The sequence below is a fragment of the Ursus maritimus genome, unplaced genomic scaffold, assembly GCF_017311325.1.
Source record: "Ursus maritimus isolate PB19 unplaced genomic scaffold, ASM1731132v1 scaffold_26, whole genome shotgun sequence".
Lineage (NCBI taxonomy): Eukaryota > Metazoa > Chordata > Mammalia > Carnivora > Ursidae > Ursus > Ursus maritimus.
Window position 1 is genome coordinate 36,964,374 of NW_024425119.1, and position 15,813 is coordinate 36,980,186.

The 15,813-nt window shown below is 39.2% G+C and overlaps 1 protein-coding gene across 5 annotated transcripts in view; it reads right to left on the reverse strand.

Annotated features, from left to right (window-relative positions):
- SCAF11 (SR-related CTD associated factor 11) overlaps positions 1-12,887 on the reverse strand; it is a 66,212-nt gene extending 53,325 nt beyond the window's left edge. For 2 of the 5 annotated variants that reach the window (XM_040642365.1, XM_040642364.1), the window contains exons 1-2: positions 12,670-12,884; positions 7,025-7,184 (exon numbers count right to left, since the gene is read on the reverse strand). The gene's annotated coding sequence lies outside the window, so the exon portion shown is untranslated. Of the gene's footprint in view, positions 1-7,024; positions 7,185-12,669 lie in introns of all 5 variants that reach the window. The other 3 variants (XM_040642363.1, XM_040642362.1, XM_040642366.1) reach the window with 2 other exon arrangements.
- Between the last annotated feature and the right edge of the window lie 2,926 nt (positions 12,888-15,813).

Sequence of the window (15,813 nt, forward strand, 5' to 3'; positions counted from 1 at the left end):
TAGTGGTTCACTCAACAACTTGAAAGAATCTTAAAGGCAATATACTCAAAGAAGCCAGTGTCAAAAGGTTACATACTACACAACTGCATTTATATGACATTCTCAAAAGGTCAAAGCTGTAATGACAAAGAATTCTTTGATCAATTGTAACTTGGATTTGGGTAAGGTTTAACTACAAATACAAAGATAGCATGACGGAGCTTTTGGAGGTAATGGAACAATTCTGAATCCTGACTCTGGTGATGGTAAATCTACACGTGTATTAATATTCACAGAACTACACAACCAAAAAAGGTCAATTTTAGCATTATGTTAGTAAAATTTAAAATGTTTTGTAAGTAAAGACTAACATGTGAAAGTAATTTGGGCCTAGAACATAAATTGTTAATGTTTTCAACAAAGGTACTTTTTCACGGACAACTTCATGGTCTCAGTTCTTCCAGTGGCTCTGTACTATTGCCAACACATAGAGGTCACCCATATTACATCGCCACTGATGAGCTTGAGAGGAGGTAAATGAATTTTCTATTTCTGGTTCCTGTATTTCTGTAACACTGAAAGGTCATGTATTCCATAGCCCATGGAGAAACAGAGATTAAAAGCAACAGGCACAACTTCACAACGCCACTAGATTCTAAGGCAGTGTTATAGAAATAAATCAGTTCCAAGACCCTCGTAATGGTATGGAGCAGACCCATTTTTCACTGTTTGGGGGAAGACAGGCACTACAGCTGACTCCCAACTGGGTGATACTTTTTTTTTTTTTAAGATTTTTATTTATTTATTTGAGAGAGTGTGCAGACGAGCAAGCAGAGGGAGGAGCAGAGAGAGAGGAAGGGGGAAAGAATCTCAAGCAGACTCCACACTGAGCATGGAGCCTGACCCAGGGCTTGATTCCACAACTACAAGACCATGACCTAAGCCAAAACCAAGAGTCGGACACTCAACCAACTGAGCCACCGAGGCGCCCCTGGGTTACACTCTTATATAACAGATGTCCACTCTATGAGAAGAATATATCTACAATGCAATACTTTTAAAAAAGAAAAATGAGTGCCTTCTATGTGCCAGGCTACTTCATCCTTAAGAGTTTGATAAGGAAATCATATGAAAGGCTTCCACTATCTCTCCAAATAATAAACATTATAAAGCAGTATCATGTTATATGTTCTCCGATAATCTCAATATATATTTATATATATATTTCAATATATATAGATATATATTATTGTGTTTATATAATAACCCCACAGCCCCTGCTTAAGGTATGGTGGAGGGAAGAGAAAGGAGAAGCTGACTGTGCAATCTTCCCTTGTCTTCAAAATTCTCATCTCCATTTTCTCATCCCTATTTACTAAAACAAGATGACATAACTAATTCAAATGGTAAAGGAAAACCTAAAGCTCTTACTTTTTTGGTTTCTTTCCATCAGCAATTCCTCAATGCCTATTATAGGTCCCTTGAAGGGAAAAGTTACAAATGTGGAAAAGCAGACTTTACATTCAGAAGATTAAGCGTTATGCCCATTAAAAGACAAAAAAAACAAAAGAACAGTGAGGTGGTAGAGACTCATCTCACAACCAAACTTCCCAAGAGGACTAGGAGCCCTTGGGATCAATAGCACCATACCCTCTTATCTGGCAAGCAGAACAGCCAAGAGAAGAAAGTAGTCCTGGATGGAAGTATGGAAGTAGAGGAACTGGTTATCTTTTTATCTTTTTTTCTAATCCAAAACAGAAAAACTGTCAATTATATCTTTAATTTAACCTTCGTTCTACCTTAGAAAGATGCCCAACCTGAAATGGCAATTCCTGCCCACCCATCTCCCAAACACATATATAGCACAGGAAATACCTGCAACTAAACAAACAAATCCTAAGAATTAAAGAGGAATTAATAACAGTAAATGACCACATACAAATGCTTGTTACAGTGGAATGGAAATGGATTTCACGTATAACAGGGAAAAAAAGAACGACGTTCAAAACACTGCTTCTGAAATACTGCTTTGTTCTGTTTAAACAAGATTTTAAAAACCTTAATTACAGAGTTTCAACTTCGGAAATTAGTCTCTTTTTTGCACAGATGCGAAAGGTCACTCTTTGGTTCCTCAAGAAATGTCATCATTCTCTAATCCTTTGTAAATTGGTACAAATTGCTATAGTGAAACTAGTACTGAAAAGAAAAAAGCAATTGTTTTGTGTAGTGAGCAGGACATTCATGCTCTCTCTACCCCAGTTTTGCCTAATTATCAATTTGAATTTCTTAAACTCACCTAGGTAGTTACCTCAGATAAAAACAATTTTATGTTACCCAAGTATATAATCAATATATTTTTAAATGAATATTTCACACATAACTTAAAAAGACATTTCACAATCCTACTTCTGTAAAACACTACTATTCTAATCTGGAAATACGTTATCACTTATTATGAAAAATTACTTTAAAAAGGAAAAAGAAAGAACACTCTTCTACATTAACATCAGGCATGGACAGATATTTGGATTCTTTCCTAAATGTAATCTTATTATAAATGCTACAAATACCCGAAGAGCTGGACTTTTGGGTATGCATTTCATACTATTTCTAGATATTACTTTCTGACATTTCCTAAGTTATCTCATTTAACTTTTATAGAATTTTGTGAAAACATCTCTCCATCCTATATACAATGAAATTAAGTAAATTGTTTAAGGTCACAAAGCCAATTCTAAGCAACAGGTTCTGAACTCAACTAGCCCTTTGCCAGAAAAGAAAACAAATATTAATCTGGGTCACTATATATTAAAGGAAATTAATGGAAAGGCAGAGGTTCTCAGGAGAGAAACAGTGGCTATAAAAAATAGGGAAACAAATGGAAATTTTAGAACTGAAAAATACAGTATCTGAAACAAGATCTCAACAACAGACTGGAAATACAAAGGAATAAGTCAGTAAATGTGAGGACACATCAAAAGAAATGATCTAATCTGAAGAACAGAGAAGTGAAAGACTGAAAGAAAATGAAGAATCTCTGGGTCCTGTGGACAACATCCAAAGTTCTATTTATGTCATCTGCGTTCCAGAAAAATAAGAGAAAGAGACTGGTACATTAAAAAAAAAAAAAAAAAAGTTGAAGAAATCATTTCTAAAACCTTCCCAAATTTAAAAATTCACAAATTTCAGGAGATATCAAATAAGATTAACTCACAAGAAAGATAAACATGCCCAGGCAAATCATAATCAACCACAAAAAAACAAAGGTGAAGGAAAAAAAATCTTTAAATAGAGAAACACAACATACAGATGAAATTAATGATTCAAATTACTGCAAACTTCTCATCAGAAACAACGGGATCCAAGAAGGCAGGACATCTTCAGTGCTAAAGAAAAAAACTGTCAACCCAGAATTTTGTATCTGGTAAAGAAATCCACCAGAAATGAAAGTGGAAAAGGCATTTTCAATTAAGAAAACAGAATTTATCACCAGCAAGGCCCCCTTAAAAGACATGCTAAAGGAAGTTCTCTAAGCTGAGGAGAAATGATAGGAGAGAAACTTGAAATTGCATTAACAAAGAAGAAAAACAGTCAATAGCTACATATAGATAAGACACTATCTTTCTCCTAAGTTCTTTAAAAAATATGATTACTGTAAGCAAAAATTGTATGACTGTCTAGTGGGGTTTTCATTCCATATACATGTAATACATGAAACAACTTTAACATAAAGGTCACTGGAGGAGTTGTTTGGCTTGTACAGTCACTTCAAGTGCTAAATTTTAACTCTAAATAGATTGTTAATGTTTCAGTATATGTATAAGTCCCAGAGCAGCAATGTCCAATAAAAATATAATGTGAGCCACATATATAATTTTAAATTTTCAGTAGCCATATTTTAAAAGTTAAAATAAAATCAATCTATATTTTATTAATCCATATATCCAAATACTAACCAGTAAAAAACTTATTAAATGAGACATTTTATATTCTTTTTGTGGTAGTAAGTCTTTGAAATCTGGTGTGTATTTTACATTTATAGCGTATCTCAATCAAAGCAGACACATTTCTAGTTGTCAAGAGTAGACCTAAAGCAATCATTAAGACATAATTCAAAGAGATATAGTCAAAAAGTCAACAGATAAATTTAAAGTAGAATATTCAATATAGTCACATAATTGAAGAAAGGGCAGGAAATGGGAAACAAAATAGTCTATCATATCAATACTTACATATAAATAACCTAAACATAATTACTAGACAGACCGTCAGATTAGATTTTACAAAAACACTGGATTACATACTGTCTACAAGAAACTCAATTTAAAAAAAATTTTTTGTGTGTGTATATTTGTCACACAATGTTACATTAGTTTCAGGTGTACAACATAGTAATTCAACTTCTATGTTATGCTACGCTCACCACAAGTGTAACTACCATCTGTCACCATACAATGCTTTTACAATATTAAGACTATATTCTCTGCTGTGCCTTTTATTCCTGCGATTTATTCATTACATAACTGGAAGTCTGTATTTCCCATTCCCTTTTATTCATTTTGCCCAGCCTCCCACCTTCCCTTCCCTCTGGCAACTATCAGTTTGTTCTCTGTATTTATAGGTCTGGTTCTGCTTTTTAAGAAACTCACTTTAAATATAAAGACATAGGTTAAAATGAAAGTATAGAAAAAGATATGCCGTGCAAATAGTCAAAGAAAGTTATTAATATAAAATACATTTTTAACTTCTCTTTAAGGGTCTGACTGGATTTGTTTCTCCTTCACTTAGTTTTATTAGTTTTATCTACTTCTGTAGCAGTTTTGAAACAATTCATGCATCTCCCTCACATTACTCATGCGATGGTCTTAGTGACCGAACACGTACAACAGTTCCTAAAGAAATACGGCCTTAATGCATTAAAGCTGTATTATCTGAAGACTCTTCTATGATAAGGTTTTCAAGTGAATGATAGCTTACAAATTTTTTAAGTTATTAATATTTATTCCCCGTTAGAACAATAATTTAAAGAAACAGTTTTCTTGACAGGCCATGTAGGCACACAAAATAGTGTTACAAGTATATTTACCTTAACAGATCATTTATCATTTGTAAGCTGTTTCACTGATCCCAGAGAATTTTCAAAGCAGTGTTGCTGTGGCTGCTCTCTTTAATATTTATATTTGTTTTCATTTACTTTAAGCTACTGAACTACTACTTTGGCCAGGGTATTGAGACTGGCTTGCAATACGAAGACAGATTAAAATACTATAATCTTTCCTGCTGCAAAAAGTAGAGTTGGAGAAGTAGCATACAAAAGATGAACAAGATAGCATATGCTAAGTGCCAAATGTGAACTACGGATCTTTTTCAGGACTAATTTAGTCAGAAAGAATTCATTTAGAACAGCAATAGGAGATAAGGGTAAAGGTGTAATTATGGGCCAGAATGTAAAGGGACTTAAAGTCCAACATAGGACTTAAATTGTGTTTTGTAAAAAGTAGGAAATCACTAGGGAAAAGTCCACCTCGATCCCATTTATCTATTCTGACATGTTTAAACTGGGGGTTTTGAAAACAATGCAGCAGCAGAAAGTGGAGAAAGAGACGAAAGTATGGAAAACTAATTAGGAAAAAATAGAAGAACACTGGGGAGCAATTTAAAGAAGACCTGATTACGACTACACCCCTCAAGGGCAAAGGCCATGTTTCATCCCCAGACCTAATAGACACAGGTATCAACAAACCTATAGCAGAAGATTATGGGTAGGGGAAATGCCTACTTTATATCAGGCAATAAACTCTGACATGCCTTTGCACATTTAATCCTCAAGATCCCATACTACAGAACATTTTAAAAAATTAAAATACCGCCAATATTGAACACTAGTAATACTGCATTAAGAAGGTTTCAAAATCGCTAAACAGAGTTAACTTAAAAGTACGAAACAAAAAAAAGATTGGAATTAGGGGCTATTACCACTGGACTCAGGTAAGTGTTCCTTAAAAATTAAAATAGGTGATGGCACTGATTATATTAAGTCACCAATAAAAGATGACAATCACTATCTGCAACAACTAGAATGCAAAGCTAGCTCTGACTCCAAAGAACCAATTTTTACCTTACTGTCAAAATTATATTAAAAAGATTCTCCTGAAAGTACATCTGAGAACTCCTGGGTAAAAGGGAAAATGAGGATAAAGATTAGTGTTACCACTAACAGAGATGTCAGAGTCTCAAGAGGATTTAAAAGTTAAGAACATATTTGATCATAATTTTCACTACAAGTTTTGGTGTGACAATCTTTTATAAAAACAAATGAGTATAATCTTTAAGAAAACATGTCTATATGGTGGTATTCTGCCTAGAGGTATTGGAGCCCAAGTTAACGCCAGGTGTCCACATGAAGGTGAGGGAGCCCAGAGTGAGGTACTGGAACTCAAGCAGAATGGTGAGATCCTCAGTATGAGATATCTGAGGGGCCTAGAGTGAGGCCCCAAGCCATCAGAGCCTTAAGAAGAGTAGAAATGTTATGCAACACGGGGGAGGAAGCAATAGTGACAAAAAGAATTTGGCTACATCCTGGTGATTGATCATAAGTAAATACACTAAGGATATTGGGAGTCAGGCTTCCCTTGTAAGAGAAGGGAGTTATAAACTTGGAAAGGGAGAAAATGAAAACAAACACTGGAAAACAAACACTGAAACCAGAAAAATTAGTACGAGCTCATGGTTTTTTTATATACACAGAAATAAAACTAGCACCCAAATCTCGGTTTTCTAAATACATTTCTGCACTAAAAGAAATCCCTCCTTAGAGAAACAACAGTTTCTTCCAGGTCACAGCAGGAAAACTATGTACAAGGTGACCCTAGAACATTTTCTTGTGTCAAACAGTAAAGCGCTCAAAGCAAGTCAAAAGAACACAGAAATGAGCTTGAAGGGGCTTTCATTGGTCAAAGCTGGGACTATTTGAGAATAAATAGCAAATCTGATAAAGAATGGGCTATTTATAAAGTATCAAAATACTTCCCCAAAAAATACTTACTAGTTACTAGGAGAGGGAAAAAAAAACTTTAGTGAAGAAGCTTGGGAGACTTCACCTTAATCAAGTGATCAAAGTGTACATCATCAGAAACGGCACAAAGAGAAATTGTATGCCATCCAATAGGATGCAATGAGAGCACAGCATCATTACTGAGACACTCCTGCAAAAAAAAATGCACAATTTGAATCCAACCATGAGGAAATAACAGGAAATTCTAAACTGAGAGACATTTAACAACAAAACTAACCTACAATTTTTTAAAGTGTCAAGGTCATGCAAATCAAGAAAAGACTGAAGGATTACTCTAGGTTGAAGGAGTGTAAAAGACATTACAATTAAATGCAACACAGAAATCTGAACTGGATCCTCTTGCTAACTAACGAAATTACTGTGGAAACTGGCAAAACCTGAATGAGGTCTGAGAGTTAAATTGTAGTAATATAGCGATGTTACATTCCTGATTTTGATATATTTATGTAAAAGAAAGTCGCTATCCTTATTTGGGGCAATGAGAAAGCAGGTGCAACTTACTCCCAAATGGCTCAGGGTTTGAAAAAACTTCTCTGTACTTGTACTTGGGACTTAAGCAGGATTGTGTCTGCAACCTACTCTCAAATGGTTAATGGAAAAAGGCCTTTGTATCGTACTTGGAACTTTTCTGGAAGTTTAAAATTATTTTAAAAAAAGAAAAAGATTATCTACAATATTCATTTACAGCACCTAAAACTAGCATATAAGTAAAACAGTACTCCTTCCAAATGAAGAATATGTGTTTCCACCTCTTCTTATTATAAGACTCTGCTTTATTATTTATGGGATTCTAAATGACATTTGATCTGTATCCATTCCTCGGTTGCACTGGCCATATTTCAAATGCTCAACAACCACATCAGCTACTGTACTGGTAGCGCAGATACATTTCAATCACCACAGAAAAGTCTACTACCAGACAGCACTGACCTAGAGTTTGAGAGGCCAACTGATACAATGAATAACTAAACGCCCAAGAGTCAGATGGACTTGCGTATATATTCTTAACAAGTGCTCTGACACTTAGCAAGTCTTTTAACTTTAGAGCCTCAGACTCCTTTCTGTAAAATGGATTAATATACCCAACACTGCAAGGCTGCTGAAAAGGTCAAATGAAAATGCATGTAAAATGTCTGAAACAGAGTGGTTGGCACATAGCAAATATTTGACAAACCTTAGGTCTCTTCTGTAATGTGGACAGATAATTTCTTAATCTTTGATCTCAGTTTTCTTACAACTAGTTAAGCAATTACAGGAGCATCAATTTCAAAAGGAGCAGCTTACTAGCTTGCTTATTCAAAAGGCCAATGAGCTCCTTGTTGCTTAATTCAATGAAAAGCTTTTTAGCTCTTGGGGCACCTGGGTTGCTCAGTTGGTTAAGCATCCCAACTCTTGATTTCGGCTCAGGTGGTGATCTGAGGGCAATGAGATCGAGCCCCTTGTTGGGCTCTGTGCTAGGCATGGAGCCTGCTTAAGATTCTCTCTCTTCCTCTCCCCCTCTTCTCCCACGCCTATAAAAAAAGAAAAATCTTAGGACGCCTGGGTGGCTCAGTCGGTTAAGCATCTGCCTTTGGCTCAGATCCTAGGGTCCTGGGATGGAGTCCCGAGTCAGGCTCCCTGCTCAGCGGGGAGCCCGCTTCTCCCTCTCCTCCCCACTTGTGCTGTCGCGCCCACACGCTCTATCTCAAATAAATAAGTAAAACTTAAAAAAAACTTAAAAAAAAACTTAAAGCTTTTACATTACTCAACTCTCATCAACACTTGACCCTCCCCTTGAAATACTCTCTTTCTTAGGCTTCTGTAATACCACATTCAACTCGTACTTATCGGACCTTCACAGGACCTTTGGGAGCTTATATTCCTCCAGCAAACTTTTTTTTATGTGATTCCACCGTGATTCCATTTAGTTATATTTCCTCCCTTAGGCAATTCCACCTGTAGTTTCAACTATCTATATAAATGCCTCCAATTTTCTATTTCTAGCCCACACCTCTCCTCTGAAATTTAGAACCGTATTACCTAATTTCCATCTGAAAGTTCCAGAGGTACTTTAAATGCAATATGACAGAATCAAAAGAACCCTGGTCCTTATGTGGTATCACCATCAACACAGCTGTTTCCCTGAGCTGATGGCTGAAATTTCTATGTCCCTCACTTTCCATCCATCAACAGAAGCCTGGTGATCTCAAATGCCATTCACTTTTGCCCACCTCCACAATTCTCATCCTAATTCAAGCTATCCTCATCTCTTCTGGACTACTACTCCAAGAGTCTTAACTAATTTCCCTATACCCACTCTTGCTGCTTCTCCTTTCAGTACCCACTACGACAATCGTAATTCTGCTTTCTGGAACTACCAAAACTAAGTCTAATTTGTATTCTAAATGACAACATTTTAAAAAGTAAAACAGTTATACCACTTTAACCTTAGTTGCTGTCTATATCCTGATAAATCAGTTTCAAGATCACATTCTATCATACTCTCCTTTGAAAATGTCCCCTGAACTGAATATAAAGCATGAATACAAGTAACTTAGTAGTTTATGCAAAAGACTGAGACTTGCACAGTTTAAAGTTTCAAACCACAATTACTATTTTTAATGTTTTAATGTTTCCTGAATTAACCTGAACGCAGGTTAATCTATTAAATATTAAATATAAGCACCTACTATGTATCAGGCATTGTTCAGGTATTTGGGGACAAAACAATGACCCAAACTGACAAACCCTGTTCTCAAAGAAATTCAGTAAAGTGAAGAAGAAATACAATAAACTTAAAATAGTAATTTATACAGTATATTAGAAAGTGATAAACACTATGGAAAAAATCTGGCTTAAAAAGTGGTAGGAAATGTGAAAGGAAGGTCTGCTATTTTATATAGAGTAGTCAGACAAAATTTCAGTAGCAGAGTAGAAGTTGGTTGAACAGAGTGAGGTAATCAAGTCAGAGAGGAAGAAGAGACTCAAAACACTGAGAGTCTGGTAAACCATAGACTTGGATTTTACTATGACTGAGAAGGGAAGCCATTTGAGAATAGAATGACATGGTTTGACAAATTTCATTAGGATCACTCTGGCAGTTGAGTGTTAAAGACCACATAAGTAAGCAAAGGTCATAGTGAGACTGTTTAGCAAACTATTTTGTAAGTGAGAGATGATGGTATTTTACATTTTATAGTAAGACTTTATGGGCTAAGTACTAGAATTAACAAAGCCACAACTGTAAAAAAAAGACAATGACAATGCAAAATGAGTCTTGGGAATACTAAGAGAATAGCAAGTATTTTAACTCAGTGCTACTACCAGGTAGTACAACTCAGATGCAAAATAAGGTGCAAAGCTACTAATTTGTTCTTTTGGACAAAGGGTATAAGAATTTAGGTTTTAAGCTTCTTTATTTCACTCGGCAAGGTAAGTCAAGACCCAATGTACATCACTAAAAGGCAAGGGTAGATGATGGCAGAACTTGTTAAAGGGAAGTTACAATGAAAATTATTCTAAGGCTGACTTTTTATTACCTCTACATCTGCCACTCTCTTTGGTTAGGTTTTACAACCATCTCTCACTGGTGTACCAAAAAAGTTCAGTATTAAGTCAGTGAGTAGCAAATACTGTAATCTCCTACTATTAAAACATGCTACTGATGGTGAATCAACAACATCAGGCAACCGCACTGTTTCCTCCTATCTGTAACACACAGCTTTTCAGGAAAATTGCCTAAGCACAGGCTAGTGCCCAAAAAATAATGGGGAAGCTGGGTGACCCCTGAAGAGTTTCAATCTTAACTCATGGACCCCACTACCACCTAAAGACATACCAAAAAAAAAAAAAAATCACTCTTAAAATTTTCTCCATTACACATTTCAGGCAGGCAGCATATTTATGAACAATTTTCTATTTTCCTCTAGTTTTATTCCCCCTTGACATACTGAAGAATGTTTTTAGAGTGTGAGTGCACTAGGAGTAAGCAAACATCCAAATCTTATGCTACCAAAATCTTAAAATGTACTCAAAATCTTTTTTTTTAATGTACTCAAATTCTCAGGCAAAAAGTTCACCATCTGAATGTAAAACTGAATTATTACTAATATACTTTCAAGCACCAAAAAATATTGTAATAAGAAAGTGCAGCTACAGTAAGAATAACTAATTTTAAAAACTCATATTGCATAAACACAATAAAGTATATTCAGATTATCTTTGAGAGTATAAAACAAAAGAAATCCAAAGAATTTCAAAATTCATCTGCCCAACAAATTAAACCAACAAAAATAAAAATCCTACGAACTTTTTACTGCAGCTCTTAACCAACAGCAGAAAAGTGAGACGATTAAGCCAACTGCCAAAGAAACAGGAAAGAGAAAGCAATGGTCTAGAAAGAGACTTCTGATCAAAATTTTAATACAATTACCAATAAAATACAAAAACTACCAGTTATTTAAGAATGTTTTGCCTTCAATATTCTACTGAGGTAAGCAGTCAATTGCTTGAATTAACTTTTAAAATGAAAAAGGCATCTACTAATAACCTTTTTCCTAAATTCAGTGAAAATTTCGAAACTGGGAAAATTTAACATCAGCGTCCATTAGCCAAACATTAAAAACTTTTTGATCAGTTTTGCTTAAATATCTTAGTTCACTGATAGAATGATAAAGATGTTAGTTAGAAGCAACCCAAAATTAATGATAATCGCTCAACTCGTAGACGCTGTATGAAATCCTCTATAGAAATACGTTGGGGGTATTTTACAATCCAGCATTTGAATCTGTGAGTATTTTAATCAACTACTTAAACCAGGCACTTACTTTTAAAACAATTTTTCAAAATATGTGTGGGTAGCAAGACGGCCAGCAATCTCTAATAAGTATCTTTAATAGTTCCAAATTCCTAGGTGTGAGGAAGGGCGACTCATTAAGCTAAGTTTAGATCCGGCCCTTTTGTTGTCAGCCCAGGAAACGCGTTTAAAAATTGGGGGTGGGAAAAGAGTTTGAAATTCAGGACAGGGGGTAAACGCTGATGCCTAGCAGCGCCGGCTCTTCCCTATTCGCGCACTGAGAGGTCACGGAGTAGTAAAGTTTGGTTTCACAAGCGGGCTTGGACACTACTGACAAAAGCAAAGTCTTCTAAGTAAAGGGAACTCGGGGGTCGGGGAGCGCCCGGAAGCCCAGCAAGACACGTTTCCACTGCAGGGAGGGGGTGTATGTGCGCCGACTCGGTCGTGGAGCCTCTTGCCTCACCGCCCCCCCCCCCAACCGGACCCCGCACCCAGGCGGGGACAGGCTCCGCCGGCAGAAGCGGCGGGAGCCGGGTAGGCCACAAGGAGGAAATGGGACGGGGTGCCGACAGTGAAGCGGCGGCGGCTGGAGCGGGGCCTCCCTCGCGGCGTAACGAGAAGGAAGAGGGGCCCTCCCCGCCGCAGCTTCCCCCGCCTCGAGAGGCAGCTCCAACTTTCCTCCAAGCGCAGGACGCCGTCTGGGCCGCGCGCGATTCCGAAACTTTGTCCGCCCTCCCGTCGCCCCGGACCCGCTCCTCCGCTCCGCGCCAGCCCGTAACAGCCCCCTCTTCGCTCCGAGAAGTGCCGGAGCCCATCGCCCCCCGGGTCGGCCCGTGTTTACCTCAGGCCGAGGTCGAGGCGCTTGCTCCGGCGGCGGCCCCACTGCAGGTCCCTAGGTCCCCGTCACGACGCCAAGTTCCCCAACATGGACTCCTTAGTCCGCTTTGAGTTGTTCCGGGGGTCGCTGAGGCGCCGGCTCTACCCGCCGGGTCGGGAGGTGGCGGCTGAGCAGAGAGCTGACCCGGGCTGCGCTGCTCCGCGCGACTTGCGCCACCGCTGCTCCCCCTCCCCCCCGCCTTGTCTGGCCTCCTCCCTCCCCTCCCCGCGCGTGCCCTCCCCTTTCTCCCCCTCCGCTCCGCTCAGCCGCGCCGCCACATGTCGGCGCGCTACGGTGACGATGACGGCGGCGGCGGCGGCGGCGGCGGCAGAACCCGCCGCACTCTATCTACTCGCTTGTTGGGCCCGGCGCGCACCGCTGCAACGCTCAACCGGACCACTGGGAGGCGCTGGCAAACCAGCCTTAGAGACCTAGGAACGTGGCGGGCGGAGTGACGTTACGCGGCCTGTGAGCGGGAGGGAGAAAGGCGGCGAGTGGCGCGGGCTTCTGGGAAACGTCTTCCGCGCGCTGTCATCCTCCCACCCGGCGGATTTTGCGCAGGCGCCTTGTGTGAGGCGCTCGAGTTGGCGCTGCTCTGGCGGCGGAGAGGACTTAGCCGCGGTGGACAATGAAGGAGGCCCTTGGGCACCTGGACGTGAGGTGGTTTGCGTGGCATTTGCTACCCCGTCTTTATGGTAATCCGATATCGAAGAGTGTTCTTAAGCTGTTTGGCGGTGGATTGAGTTTTCACCCAGCACCACTGCCCACCTGAAGTACACCCTACGGGGAGGTTGAAGTGTCCTTAACTTGGAAGCCCACGTCTTTCTTTCCTCCTGGCAGCATTTAAAAAATGCCTGGGGGAGAGGTTTTCCCTGTGGCACATCGAGCCTACGCATTTCCCCGTGTCTTAATTCCCACAAAATTAAAAAGTTAAACTCGATTATAATTAACTTAGAGGACTTCCACTCTGGTCAGGCAGCGGCGTGATTACTCGATAATTTGTTGGGACCTGCGATGTGGAACATGTGTGCCTTGTTTATTCCCCGTCGGGTCGTTAGATCTTTGGTTTTACCTCAGAAACACCGTCACAGCCTGTTTTTTCAGAGTCACTGACTCTTCAACCTCAGTTTCTCTTCCGGACAATTTCTGCTCGCTCCTGACTGCTCTTCCCGCGCCGGCGTCCACCCCCTCTTCTTCCAGGTGGTCCTTCCAGCCCCCCGCGCACCCCGGGGTGCTGCTAACAGCTCCCGCGGGAGGAAGCTCTGGCCGCGGGCCGCCCCGCCGCCGCGACTTACGCAGGTCTCAGTCTCAGCCCGCCTGGCCGCTCACATCTTTTCCTGCCGTCTGCCCCATCCCCTTTCTGTGCGCGCTGCGCTCCCCTAACCACGCTAAGCCTGGTCCGGAATGACTTTCCTCCCCACCTCCTCGATGCCCCGCCGGCGGGCCACCTCTCTGCCGCCCTCGCCCAGGCTAGGCTGGTTGCCATGTTCCCTGGTCTCCGTACTGTGCGGTCGCTTCTAGGGCTCATCCCGTGCGTCCTGTTTGGTCGGCTCCGTGTCTGCCTCACTCTGTGAGCTCTGGGACAGTGTCTCCCCACTTTAATGACAACGGCTCCTGGCACAGTGCCTGTCACTCAGTGAGAACTTGGTCCGTAATTGCTGGAGGAATATATGAATGGCAGCCGTGTCCCGATTTCAAAGTCTTTAGAGTTTTACAATGTAAAGTTTTTGATAGGAGGTTTGGGGATTTAGATGGGCTTTTATGTGTTTGGAAAATTTGAAGGAATAATGATCTAGAGGAGTTAAAATGGTTTTTTCTGATGGAAGAACAAAATTTTTATGAACGGCCTTTCCCTGTCACTATCAGAGCAAACAGAATTCCATAAAATAACCAGGTCAACAAGCACGTTGATGAGCCATCCAACAGAATAAGGGTGTAGCTTTGTCACGTATATATACACATCTTCACCCTAAAGAATGCGACCTCCAGGAGTGTAACTTCAGGTGGAGACTAATAGGGAAACATTCTTCTGTGGATATTTTACATGAAAACCTATTTATTTATTTGTTAAGAAAGTATTCCTTATTAAAATTTAATTAAAGGTCAAGTGATAATATCTGCCAATAGAAAACTATAATTGTTTAAAAAGGCAATAACAGTATACCATTTCAGCAAAACTAAACAATATAAATCCTTTTTCCCCCTGGGGCATTTCCCCTTTGTTTTATCATTTTATTTTGTTTTGTTTTCATCATGATAAATGTACTCTTTAATCCCAACCCACCTCCCCTTTGGTAACAATCAGTTCTCTGTAGTTAAGAGTCTGTTTCTTGGTTTGTCTCTTTTATTTTCTCTTTGCTCTTTTGTTTTCTTAAATGCCACATATGAGTGAGATCATATGTTATTTATCTTTCTCTGATTTATTGCAATTAGTTTTATACTCTCCAGCTCTATTCTTGTTGCAAATGGCAAAATTTCATTCTTTTTATGGCTAAATAATATTCCATTGTATGTATGGACCGTGTTTTCTTGATCCATTTATCTGTTGATGGACACTTGGGTTGCTTCCATAGTTTGACTATTGTAAATAGTGCTGCAATAAACATAGGGGTGCATGTATCCCTTTGAATTAGTGTTTTTATATTTTTGGGGTGAATACCCAAGTAGTGTGATTACTGGATCATAGGATAATTCTATTTTTAATTTTTTGAGGAACCTCTATACTGAACAATATGAGTTTTAGGATATATTTCTTTTCTGGCAAATAATTAATTTTGCACTTTTTTACAGTTGGACTCCCTAGGTATTATGTGAGCGTGTTAAGAGAAAAATGCTTTTAATGCTAATGTACTAGTGGTTTCTACTTTCATATGCAAATAGAAAAGAGGGTGGTGGTTTGTAATAGGCCATCTCTTGCCTCCCCAGGGAAAAGACTGTGTATTTCTGTACCTGCAGCATCTTCCTAGTTATGTTTGCATGTGAGGATTTGTTATTTTCTCTGTGGTTTCAATATTTTTTATTTACAATATAATGAAGAGATACAGAGTTTTAAATAAATGATGAACTATAAAATGCAGGAGTAAAGATTGATATATAACCATCACTGTC